The 12174-nt window shown below is 32.5% G+C and overlaps 1 pseudogene; it reads right to left on the reverse strand.

Moving 5' to 3' along the window:
• Window positions 1–5203: 5203 nt before the first annotated feature.
• LOC143541667 (DNA replication licensing factor MCM2-like) lies at window positions 5204–12174 on the reverse strand (annotated as a pseudogene).

Raw genomic sequence — 12174 nt, forward strand, 5'->3', positions numbered from 1 at the left:
AACCTCTCCCATCTCGTACCGCGATGGGAGTCTTCAACATCAGCAAATGATCTCATGCATCATTTTGCGTGTTGGACATCCGGGTCTTCATTCCGTGCTCGTGCAGGTCCAAAAACACTGCTTTAAATACATGTGACCTGAAATATAATACACGTGTATGAAGTACCAAAGTTCGTACAATAAACATCTAAAATTAAATAATAAACAAACTTAAATATATACAAATTAACCAACCATTTGGTGTATACCCATGTTTTAAGGGTGAGGTTGAATGAAGGGGAAAGTTAACGTGTCGCAAATATAACGAACGAGGAGAATGATGTTGAGGGGTGTATACCTCTTAGCCTTAGTGAAGAACGTAAGAAAAATCACTAACCTTGATAATTGCTTATGGAAGAAAAGAAGATAAATTGTAAATAAGAAAAACGTGTGAAGGAGAAAATAAGAAGACGATGAGATTAAAGAAAAGGTAAATATGAGGGGCAACAATCATAACCATATAAAATGATAAATCGTACTCCAGAGCGATGACAAAAACATCGAGTCAGGTTGGAAAACAAAAGAATCAAATCAACTAAGGGCTGCAAAAAGATATCTACAATGATGGAAGAAACATCACAGTAATGCCGAAGAGTCTGCCAATCAGAATCAAAGTTCTAATTTACCGGCTAGAGGGAATTGTATGGGTAACACCCCAAATAAACAAATCGACATCAAAAAAAGTCACATCTACTCGAAAGAAGACAAAACAAGAAATAATGACCACGATCACAAGATCGTATTACTTTGGTTATTATCTATTCGGGTTGAGATTTGATTTAACAATACCATTAGCAAATCTCACTAAAAAGGAAATATAACTAAAAAAGGAATTTACATTTAATTTGACAGCATAATACACCCACATCACTAAAAACTAAAAGCTTAATTTATATTAGGTCTAGAGGAGTTGACAAGGTTAACGGGTGACATACCATTTTTTTATGGGTTAAATGGCGTTAAATGCAACTTGATTGAAATGTTAATGTGTTTTAAAATCCTTTATACACGCAACCACAATAATTTAATAATATGTTTTACATAAAATAAAGAAAGGTAAATGAGAATTAAAATTTTCTTAAAGTGAGGTAAAATAAAAAAGTTAAAATAGGTAATTTGATGTTTATGGGAAGTTAAAAATCTTAAATATATACATAACCCCATTAACTTATGGTGGCCAAAAGCAAGCTTTTGTTCATTCCAAGATTCACGCATCCGACCCACATAACATGATATTGCCCATTCCCCGTTTGTCTGGGTATCTCCAGTCAAGTCTCTTTCCTTTTTTAACTTTTTATGTGGATTATCCCCATATGTCTTCTTGTTTTTTAATTTCTTTTTATTATTTTAGTAAGACAAACATTTAAATATTTTCATTCCTGTTATGCCAGTCTAAAAAGGTTTTGTTTCGTAACCCGCTCGAGACTAACTGGCTAGGTTTGTTGACTTGCTTGTTGACACATTTAAATTAAAGCCCAAATTTTAATATACTTAAAAGATTTATAATTTATTAATTATGCATGATGTGTGTGTTAACAGTATACATTTTTTTTTACGAATTGGATTTTATTAATCTCAACTTAATGCAGTTGGCCTATAATAATTCCAACTTTAAAATAGCTGTCACCGGTCCCAACTTTCACACTATATGTTTTCATTGGACAACCGTTAAAAAACTTAACGACGTTAAGTTTTTTCCAAATTTCAAACTGTTATTTTAGAGCTTTTGCTCGGAATGAGAATCCGAGTCGATTGATGTAAAATTTACCTTCAAACAGTGGTCCAAACGACTAAAAGATGCTTTAATTCTGGTGTTTAAACTTTTAATTAACAAAAATCAAGCTGTTTAAAGCGTCGTTTGGAGATAAGTTTTACATCAATCGACTCGTATCCTCATTCCGAGCAAAAGTCCTGAATATCAATTTGAAATTTGGAAAAAACTTAACATCGTTAAATTTTCTTAACGGGGGTCCAATGAAAACAAATAGTGTAAAAGTTGGTACTTGTGACAGCTATTTTTAAAGTTGGGATTATTATCGGCCAACTGTATTAAGTTGGGATTATTAAAATCTAATTTTCCTTTTTTTTCTTATATATGTCAATATGGGATTATGGGTAAAATAATAAAATTAATTTCAAAGAATAAACGAGCTGGCTCGACAAGCCACGAACCAACTCGAGATTTTTACAAGCCGAGCTAGAACACAACATTTCAACGCTTTACTTGGAAAAGGTTGGCTCATTTACCGCCAAGCTAAAACAAATTTCCAGCCGTCACCTTCGAAATCCCTGTGGCAACACATGGAAATGCTTGCTTTGGTGACTACATATCATGAAGTATTTGTTACAGACTCTTTTTATGACACGTAAACATAAGCCTGGAAAATACCATAACACTTTTTACTATGAAGAACATGCAATTATCATTATCACAGAGCATAAATGTTGCTATGATTCTTGCATTTATGCAATGCAACCCATTCTTGTTAGGAGATTTAAGCACGTGAGGATTCATCTACTATCCCATTTTTCACATAAAAATAATGAATTCATATGTAAAATATTCTTTACAATTATTACTATTACTCTTGAATATTTCAATTACAGCATGCATAATAATGAAGCGGGTCATTTTTAGTATGGTTTAAAATGAAACATGTATGATTGGGTTGACTCGCACATATATTTTTATTTGGTTGGAACATACCATTTTACCAGCGGGATGCCAGGATGTTCATCGGGAACAAATAATGCGTTAATTTTGGTTACGAAAACACTATTATTAGAAAACTATATCGATTTTAATAACAATTTAGGAGATTGTGTGCAATACAAATACACATTCGACTTTCAACCAATTTCCCGTTTTTAACAAATACTTTTTTTATTCATAGCTTACAACCCAAATAAACCAATTTATAACTACTTAAATTTAGTTTTGAACTTTTGATGCAATTGTAAAATCATAAAATATGTAAAGCATCACACCTCAACATTTCACTAAATCAATGCAAGTTGGAAAATCGTCTAGGAATTCAATGGATTCAAGATCCAAATATCAACTTGAACCATAGGAGTCCAACTCCTAGGAGACACATGATTGTGCTTCCCAAGATACTTAATAGCATCCATAAACAAACAAAGATATGGATAAGATAACAAGAAAGTAACATACAGCAATCAGGTAAAGAGTAAAGACAAATCATGGGCTAATTGACCATACACCACCAAGATACATGACATTGAAAACATGTTGCATAATACAGGGATGCATTTGTATATTAGACCATCCGCCCTTGATGGCGAGCGCCCAAGAACACCACCAAGGGGCGCCTTTGGTGGTGGAGCGCCGTGTATGCCCATCGTTGGAACGGCCGGCGTGGTAAGGGTGTGGAGGTGCGCCCCCGCCTCTCATACACATACATACATACACACACACACATATATAAATATATATATAAATGGGCGCCCTTGGGGCATTAAACCATAGCGGGACATTCTTCGATGCCCCCGATGCTTACGTGGTGCTGTGGAGGGGCTTCAAAGCCCCCCCACCATAAGGGATGGTCTTATGCATGTATGTATTTAACCATTCATACATTAAATATGTAAACATCAAACTAACACCACCACAATATTTTTTTACTGGTATCTTTGACAAGTTATTCACCTTCACATCAACATGTGTAACATCTACGCGAGACCCTGAAAATATCTCTTCGCTAAGCACCACATCATTCACTAGCCGACTAAGTAGATGCAACCCAAGCGCATTCAAATCTTTTCTAAATGTCACATACTCGTTAAAGCTCTGCACCACATTTTTCAAAAGTATGTAACTTTTGTAGTTAAAACATGACATGTGTGGAAAAAAAGGTGTTTCATAATATCTTTTGAAGAGCTTTTGCACTCCAAACTTTTGAGTTGAAATAAAGGTGTCCAGCAAGACACAAATAGCCATGTCGACATCTTCTTGACGTGTTGCTTGAGGTGCATTCGAACATGAGCTTTAGACATCCTAATCATTGATTCCATATGCCTCACGGATATTGGAACTCCATGCACGTGTTACACACGTGTACACTTGATTAATCTTTTGAAAACAATTAAATCCTTGATTACATTTACATTAAAACATGTTTTTATGACAAAACTAAGAGAGAATTCTCTTCTTAATTCAGCCTAGGCTTCCGTGTATGCATTTAACTTGGCGTATATGTGTGACCTACCTTCTTGAGAAAGTATCAAAACACAATAATGTCCATCCCAAAATAAATATATAAAGAAAGTTATGTTGGGTACATCGGGATATTACAAGTCCTAAACTCAAGAAAAAGTTTTAAAACTAATCTCAAACCCTAATATGTCGGGTATTACCTGTCATAGTTGTGTCAGGTTTTCTCATAGAATTCGGGTTTCATTGTCATCTCTACTTATATTGTGATCATTTTAATGTTCATCCTAATGAATTAATTTAGTAAAAATAGCAAAAATAATTAAATAACAAAGCCTACACCATCAGTTTCTTCGAGTGCCAAAAAGGACAAAGATCTAAAGGAACACTTTGGTTAACTAACTCATCATCTTACAAGATGATACCTTATCACACCTCTTTCTTCATCCAACTCAAAGTTGCCACCTTTAAATTCCCTACTTGTAAAGAACGTACACCTTCAAATTGGTTATTCCATGCCTTCACATCAACACGTGTAACATCAACACGAGACGTGGAAAATATCTCTTCACTACTGTTACGGTTTATTCGAGACAACCGTCAATCTTCCAAGAACACAAGAGAAGAAGAGAAAATAGACCCAAAATAATAATTCTTTCTTATTCTTTTTGTTAAACAAGATTACAAATTTACAATATATAAGAAGACCAAAGATATAATAATTGGAAAAAACCTAATTATAATAAAATAAGAAAACTAAATAAAAGATAAACTTATTTAATATATTAAACTTAAATTATATTTATGATCATATCAACTACACGCTGCATTGTTCACCAGCTGATATCAATAGATGCAGCACAAGCACATTCGAATCCTTCTTGAATATCATATACTTCTTATAGCATTGCACCACATTTTTTTAATTTTTTAACTTTTTTTTAGCTTTTTAACCTTAAAAGAATGTGTTTCATAATAGTATAATACTACCTTTTGGTATAGACTTAAAATGACTATCTGTTGCAAACTTTGCAAGCATCTCATCCATGACGGGATCCACCGGACCACCACATCCTATACATCAAACCTGTTTTCATTCATGCTAATCACAACCATACACAAAAACATGAAAAGAAAAAGAAGCTTAAATAATATTAAGTTATTAATGTGTGCATATATAAGTTGTAACCTTCACAACACAGAGATTATATAAGTTGTGAAAAGTTTTTTTGTAGAATTATATCTGCAGAAAGTTACCATTTACGAATTTACCAAGTATCATGCTCATTATAAATAAATGCAATGTAAAACAGTAAGATATTGAAATTATTTTTCGCATACGTAGCCTACCTTCCTCCTATTAAATTAGCTGCAGCGATGACTGAGCATCGAGCTTGAGGAGAAGTTACAATTTCAGCTTTAGATATGGTGATCATGCTTTGTTGTTCCATTGCTTCATGAATACTCACCCTATTGATGTCAAAAATGTAATCAGAGTACATTTAACTATTTGTTAACTACCAATGAAAAAGATTAGATACTGCATGAGTTAATTAATACCTATATATGTTGCTCATCCATTTTGTCAAATTCAACAAGAAGGCATATCTACCTTCAAGGGTCCACTTGCGTGTGACCGGATCCTTGGGGCACTGTTGCCGCAAGACCTACGACAGAAGCACCTTTCTCGGTTGTGTAAGACCGCCCTTTGACCGGTCTTTTCCGCATACCTTCAAAACAAAGTTTGCAATAAAGTTAAAACTATTGTTAGTTTTGTTGTTAATGTGACTATGCAATAAAATGTTTTTTACATAATAAAACACTTAAGGAGCTGAGATTTTGCACTGCCAGGATCACCAAATAAAAGCACATTTGCGTCTCCACGCAACATATGTTTTCCTTCAACAATTTTCTCTTGACCTCCAAACATGGCAAGAGCAACTGCATAGTATTTATATCTTCATAACCATATATTGACGGAGAAATTTACTTGATAATCTGGTTAAATGTTATTATCACATATTGTAACAGATATTAATATACCTTAGAGTAGTTCTAAATAAGCAATTGAAAAACATACTGGTTCTCCAATCCGTGGATCTTTAGATAACTTCTCAGTTTTTGTTCTGTCCTCTTGACCTCCTGTGTAAGTTTATCACATATTGTAATGTAACAAATCTTAGTTCTTAGTAACATGGTTTGCTTTAATCACCTTGGCGAAAACAGGGAATCTGTTTTTCATATTCAGTGAAATCAAAGTTGTTTTGTGTAAATGCCTGTGACTTCCTGAAAATTACATTAAAAGTAAGAATATGTTGAGATGGTTACTTCACTGATATAAGATAGAAGAAAACTCAAGGCACAAATTGGATTACATGAACATTACTATCACTTCCTCGTTTCGAGCTCTTTTCTTTTGCAGCTTGAGCTCGGCTCGTTTATTATTTATTAATTCATTTATATACGTTTTTTATTTTTTTTATATTTTGTAAAAAAAACCTTTAACGAGCCTAAGCTTGACTTGAGCTCGTGTAGTATGTCAAACAAGCTAAAGCTCGGCTCGAGGTCGATTGTGCAATGTAAAAATAATACATAGAAGTTCAAAAGAGTTAAAACTTTAAAAAATACAAAAGGCTTGTTAAGGCTCGACGAACCTAAACGAGCTTCTCATACAAGACTTAAGCTCGGGCTCAAAACCTAAACGAGCTTTCTTTGAGGCTCGGGCTCGACTCGAGCTCGAAAAGGCTTGGCTCATTTCAAGCCTTTTATCGATCCAAACTCGAGTAGCTTGCAAGCAGCCCGGCTCGTTCCGAGCTTTTTAGTTTTGATATTTTCTTTAAATGTACATAGTGTCATATTGATTTACATACATCAAAGTGTTTATATGGCAATACAAAACTTTGTACATAGGCTCGGAATAATTAAACACAAGTGAAGAAAAGTCGTGGAGGATCCTAGCGTATGTAAACGAGGACTTTAACTTAATATAGACGTATATAACTGAAATCCTAAAAGATATATACGTAATATGTAATAAATAAATTTTACTTTTAGTATCTAGATACATAATCGTTGTAGGTTTAGGTTCATTTCAGAAGTGATTTTTATAGCGAGAAGTGAATTGGACCAATCATAAATTTTCTTTTTATTTTTGTATTATTTAAATACATGGGTATTTTAGTAAATTGTCAATATATTTATTTTGGTAACTAATTAATCACACTTAAGTTACAATCCATTAATTTTATTATTTCATCTTTCATTACATTGACTAAACCCAGATGATATAAATTGATATAGTCTCCTCCACCTAAATCAACATCAATATTCAATTTCAAATAACTCGAGACCAGGTAGGGGATTCAATTTCAAAATATAAATTTAAATTCTGTTTAGAGTTTCAATTTTAAGAATCATAATATGAGTTTAATTATTTGTAATATTCATTATAATAATGTCATTGATATTATTAGAATGAATTTGTTTTATTATTGTTACAGATTTCTTTTAATTTTCGAATGCCATTATACCATCAATAGTAGTTATATGATCAAATCCAGGTTTGAATTATTTTTGTTTCATAAAAGAGCTATAAAGAACTTGTATTGTCATTGATCTTACACAATTTAACAAAATCATTAAACAATAAAACTTATCTAGTACTTATGAGTTCAATTTTTTTCCAATCATACAAACGAACCAAAATGAGTTAATAAAACAGTATAGTGTTTATCTTAAACAAAACATGACGCCCGATAAGCAGGTTAAAACCAATAAATAGACTGGTAATTTTGTGCCTACTCCTTTATCGACAAAACAATCATCTTGAATTGATAAGCTCCGAAATATATGATTCTTTAGCATTTATGTCTAAGCCGAGCCTCCATCTTCTACGGGATAACCTCTGAGCGTCAAAATTATGTTATTCCGTTTCTACAATAAAAACAAACCAAAGTTTAAAATAACATTAAACACTAATGTAATTAGTTTTATATTAGAAATATCATTACCAAACACTATAAACAAATATATAAAATACCTACATATCATCATACTAATTAACAGATATTACATTTCACATATTACAATAGTACAAATATGCATGTACTTTAATCCAACACTTAAAATCTACAAAATAGTCTCATTTTTATTTTTATAATATAGATATTACTCACATTTAATTCATTAACTATTTATAAAATTCAGATAGTGAACAAAACAAACTTTGGTGTCAGGCTAACCCAATTTGACATGTACTTAAATCAAAATTTGAAATGTAAGTAAACCTACACATTCTACACTTGTTTATAATACCACCTACACCAATAATCATATTATTCCTAATGTACAATATAGGAACTTTGAAATTATTAAACGGTTGTGTAGGGATATTCCTACACATACACATATAAATCATTACGCTAACTAGATAATTAATCAGGCTTAATCAGGCTACACATATGCAACTAATATATCCCTACACAACCATTAATATCCCTACATATGAAAATTAACTCCTAAACAGCCTACACATAACATAATTTGGGTTCAATTTAATACCTACACAACTTACACAATTTGCATATCTGCCTTTCACAACCTACACATAAAACAATGTATACTTATATTAATACCTACACAGCCTACATTATTTGCAAATTTGCAAATAATACCACATACGCGGATCATCATATTACTCATAATGTACAGCGTAGAAACTTTGAGATTACTTTATCAGTTGTGTAGGGATATTCCTAAACAACATACACATAACATAATTTGGGCTCAAATTAATACCTACACAACTTACACAATTTGCATATATACCTTTCACAACCTACACATAACATAATTTGGGCTCATTTTAATACTTACACAATTTGATATACCTTTCACAACCTACACAAACCATAATGTATAATCAAATTAAAACCTACACAGCCTACACAATTAACAAATAATCCCTACACATCACAATTCGATATGCCAAGTATACAGAATTTAAATCCTACACCAAACAATTGCTTTAGTAACCAAACATCTAATTACTAACCCAAAGCATATAGTTTCGTTAGTAAGTTTTTTGTACCTTTCTTTCTCAATGGAACACCAACGCAACAGAACTATACGCAAACATTCTAAAGATGCAAAAATAACAAATTACATCATTTAATATCTACAAATAAAGCCATCAAGTAACCACCATACACACAAAGAACAACATTACCAAATGTATACATTGTTTGTATAAAGCTACCATCAAACATAATAATCGACAAAAACCATCAACCATGCACCATAACAAACTTCTTGTATTGAATAAATCATCCCAAAAAAAGCATAATAATAATAATAATAATAATAATAATAATAATAATAATAATATAATCCACCATCTACAACATTGTGTAAGGTACTTCACAAATCTACTAACAAATATACTGCTACACTATAAAATTAAGTGAACCAATTAACAAAACCCTAAATTACTTCAAAAATTTCATGCCTTCAAAACATCATACAAAAATAATGAATGTATGTACAGAAGTTTGAAATCAAAGATAACATTCAAGATTGATTGAAAAGAAAAATGGAAAGAAGCCGACTAACCTTGATTCTCGAGAAGCCTTTGTAACTCTAATATTGGAAACGCCCACGTTCTATTGAAAATCACTCGAAGAAAAACTATGTTGAAGGGGCCTTTCTTATATGCCAGCAAACTGAATCATCTCATAAGAATTGGAGATTTTGTGATTTTTTTTGCTTTGAAATCGATTCTGACGGTTGGAATGAAGAGAGATGATTAAGCAAAAGTTCTGGAAACTAATTAAGATACAAACGTTTCTATTATTTAATCCTACACATATTAGGTGCTGTTTGTTTTTGCAGACATAAACTGTCTGCAAGCTGATTTCATCTGTTTTCATGTCTGCAACTGAAGATGTGGTCTGAAGATCTGCAAGCTGAAAATATAAGACTGTTTGTTTTTATAAGCTGATACTGTCTGCATAACTGTCAAACTTATCTCACAAGATAGAAGTCATTTATTCAAGTTACATAGAAAATATAATAAACAGCACAAAATATGAATGAAAGGGAAACCATCAGGTAAGACGACTAAAGTTTCAAGCTTTAATGCTTAATTAAGTTACCAAGAAAAGGTCTTTAAGGCAATATGAATGATACTATGATAACAACTGATAACTAGTATATTAGTATATTACAAATATGTAGAGGACCTACCTCTTTAGACATTCTCAAAACATATACATAAAGGCAAAGGACGATTGCAATTCTGAAGAGGTTTTACTTGATTAAAGTCATGAGCATTGACTTTAATCATTGTGTGTTTAATTGGAGATAACTAAATTCAGTGGATGTCAAAGTCAATGAAAAATGCAGGATTGCATGGCTGTTTAATAAGCAAGTAATTTTCTGTCTTCAATACTCATTGTGTGTTTAGCACAAAAAATACAAAGACCAATTCTTAAATTTAGTTATCTCCCAAAAGAACTTAAAATGTCACGAAACCTACCCAAAATTAGAGATGAGCCCGGGATGGTACCGGTACCGATCCCGAAAACTTGAAATATTATTAAGATGATGAGAAATGGACTCATCCTAAGATACTAAATGTACCAAATTACCCTGCCACCACTTCAGTTTGGGTATCGTCTAATAACCGAACCGAATCGTGCTCGGCCATCAACCTAAGATACTAAATGTACCAAATTACCCTGCCACCACTTTAAACTGAAATATACTTTTAACAAAAACCAGATTGAAATTGAAAGAAATAACTCAGATAACAGCCCAAAAAATATATTAAGTTTAAACAAAAATGAATAAACTTTATAAATGATATCATATGTGTTTTAAATTATTTGTTAAGCATTAGTTAGTAACTTTATTTTGACCAAATTCAACCACATAATCAAGCAAGTCTCACACAGGCATTTCATCGAGCACTTGGTATGCATTTCTTAAAAAACAATGCAAACATATTCTTTCAGCCCCATAATAACAAATTTAATCAACAATCATCATATTAAGCACTCATGGTTATAAGTTATCACATAAGAGTTTAGTACCTGCAAGTGGATGACCAGTGAGTGATTCAATTGATAAGAAATTGTGGATTCGGTGGGTTTTAGCAGATATTCTAAACACAGAAGGACACTCAATTTTCAAAATATGAAGCTTTTATCAAAATATGAGAATGATTCAATGGTTCAATCTTCGTGATCGCTAGGAATTTCTCAATTTAAACTGTTGTAATATTATACCTAAACCCGACCCCCCCTAGTTTAGGGTTTTGTTTTTCAATCAACACCATGGGAGGGGCTGGTCGGAGGAGAAGAGGGAGGTACCTGGCCGGAGGAGAAGAGGGCGGTCACCGGAAAAATGATCGGAGGAGGAGCGCCTGATGTTGTGTGCGTACCTGGTTGGAGGAGAAGAGGGAGTAGGGTTTTGTGAAGATGTTATAAGAATGAGATCCCTGTCTTATTTTTGAAGAGGAAATAAGATGTGTTCAGATCTGTTTAAAAAAAAAAAACAAACAGTCTTCAAGGGAGACGTCTGCGCGCCTGCAGACATAAGCTCCCTTGAAGATGTTTGAAGAAAAAACAAACACCCCCTTAGACTATTTTACCCTTTTTATATAAAAAATGTTGTAACAGTATCTTGGTATTTACAAAAATGTCATTTTCAGTTTAAACCATTGATTACATAAGATCTATGGTTGAGATCTACTTATCGCACTTCTCGTTATAATATTACTTCTCGCATGATCCGTCCCCAATCGTTGTATACCATAAATATAACATACAAAATAAATAAACAAACTTTAAGAGCTAGACACATAGTTTGAATAGTTTCTCACAAATTGTAATTATCTCTTATAATGTTCACAAAACGTGTACAATGGATGATTGTAATCATTTACCAACTTCAAATGCCAT

Source organism: Bidens hawaiensis, unplaced genomic scaffold, assembly GCF_021521415.1.
Source record: "Bidens hawaiensis isolate Kalapana, Puna unplaced genomic scaffold, B.hawaiensis_p1.1 tig00012634_1, whole genome shotgun sequence".
NCBI lineage: Eukaryota > Viridiplantae > Streptophyta > Magnoliopsida > Asterales > Asteraceae > Bidens > Bidens hawaiensis.